We start from the raw sequence: 2329 nt of genomic DNA on the forward strand, positions 1-2329 counted from the left end.
GGAGAAGGTAGAAATGACTCAGCCTGTAACTGAAAATATAGATGGAGGACAACAGAGCTGCTTCATGGAAGAAGAACCAGTCTATTCAGAACATTGTAGGTCTGCAACAAAACTTTAAAATCTATTCTAAAGGAAACAGGGAGCTATTGAAGGGAAGCCAGCACCGGGGAGATATGATCMCACTTTTTTGTTTGTGTTAACAGGCGTGCTGCTGCATTGTGAACAAACTGCAGGCCTGGCTAACACYAACATACAGAGCGTTGCAGTATCCAGCTGAGATGTAATAAAAGTGTGGATTACACATTAAAAATCAAAATGATTTCACTTTAGACAAAATAAGTTTTAAAAAATCATCTCTTTACTACAGAACTAATCTATAATCTATATAAATAAGTAAAAGGTTTTCTTATTAACCATGTATTGATGGAAATACTCATATTGGACTTGTGTTGAGGTGCTTCCTTGAAGCAAAGGGACTTCATATTGRTGCAAGGATGTGCACAATTATGATCCTACTTCTTTAAATATTACCTCTTAACAAAAATAATAAAATGTGTCAGTGAACCACATATTGAGCCCTGCAGCTTTAATGCTCATACTACTTTTCAGAGCTCATTAAGAAAAACACTTTGTTGCCGGGTAACAGGAGGGCGTTTKTCCTGTAGCCTGTGGGTTGCCAGTTTGAACCTCCACCCCATTCGTCTCAGTTGTTATGTCCTTGGGCAAGGCACTTCATCCACCTTGAATGCAGGCGGTGGTCAGAGGGCCTGGTGGTGCAGCTCTGCTTCTGTCAGTGTGCCCCAAGGCAGCTGTGGCTACAATGTAGCTTACCACCATCAGTGTGTGAATGTGGATGACTCCTGATAAAGTGCTGTAAACTTTCAGGCCATTTACCATTCTGGTTCCTGTATAAAYATGTCAACACAGCTTGATCATTGCGAAACTAATGGTTAGTTTACGAAACAGAGTTAGCATGAGCCTTAAGAATGAATCTCACTTTAAAATGGCCGCAGTGGCGCAAAAAGTGCATTGTATGCAACGCATGGTGGCGCTGCACTACAGGGGGCGCCAAAACGGTGTGGGGACTTTTTTTTTTCTAGTCGGCATTTTCTAATTTAACAGCTGTTTGTGCATGTATGATCAATAACAGAGGAAGGCACTAATTAGGCGCCCATGTCAACCCCTTCAGATAGTTACCTGTATATGAGCCTCAAAAATATGTCATTTGTGCAAAGAAATCTTTATTAATCACACGGGGGTGGGGGTGCAGGCGGACTGTCGGGGATGACAGCACCTTCAGCTGAGGACAGGGAAACTTATTTCCAGCAGCAGAGCTAGAACAGAGATTGGATGCTGGTTATTTGTATTTGCTTTTTAATGTCCTGCAGGCTCTGAAATGTTAAATAAATTTGAAAATTAGTTTTCGAAAAAATCCGTAAAATATGAAAAAAATCTATGAGATTGCTCTATATGTCCGTGTGCCTCCAAAATGACGAAAAATCTGTGTAAATAATGGACRATTCATACAACTTGACACGTATGGGCCGCGCACCTCCCCTTCTTCACTATTGCAAGCCGTTGGGGCCATGAATCGGGCGTATATTTACGTGCAAATCCTAACGCGCGGTGGCGCCACGCGCGGTGCCGTAAATAACGTGCGAACGCGCAGTGGCATTACGCGCGAACGCGCGGGGGGTTAGGGTTAGGGTAGAAAACACCACCGCGCGTGGCGCCACCGCGCGTTCGCACGTTATTTACGGCACCGCGCGTTAGGATTTGCACGTAAATATAGGCCCGATTTATGGCCCCAACGGCTTGCCATACTTCACCTCCCCTCCTGCTCACCGCTTTGCGAACACGCTCAGGTGCGTTCTTTTTTTTTTTTTCTTTTAAAATTGAATTGTCATAGCGCACTTGTCAATAGGGAGCTAAAGATGGAGCAGCAGGGAAAAAAGCTGTCAGGGGTACAAAATAGAAAAATGAAGAGGGAGAGGGATAAAGATGATGAGGGAAGAAAAAAGCTTTTCWAAGTGGTTGAAGGACAGCAGGTAAGTTATGTCAGTGTGTCAACAGGAGGSTTGTAAATATTCACGTTAGCTTAAGCTTAAAATGACAGGTGGCTGTTACTGCAACTGTTTGCTGTACTTCTATATAATAAAAGATAATAAGCAAATTAAAGACCTAACAAGTTGTTTGTGGTGAATTATAAAACTGATAAATATAATAAAAGATGGGTCACCATGTTTCTTTTCATATTGCATAACTGATATTTTTGCATCTAAAGTTACAAATAACAGTGGTTAGTACAAAAGGCATGGGTTTAATTTTT

Source organism: Austrofundulus limnaeus, unplaced genomic scaffold, assembly GCF_001266775.1.
Source record: "Austrofundulus limnaeus strain Quisiro unplaced genomic scaffold, Austrofundulus_limnaeus-1.0 Scaffold53, whole genome shotgun sequence".
In the NCBI taxonomy this organism is placed as follows: Eukaryota; Metazoa; Chordata; class Actinopteri; order Cyprinodontiformes; family Rivulidae; genus Austrofundulus; species Austrofundulus limnaeus.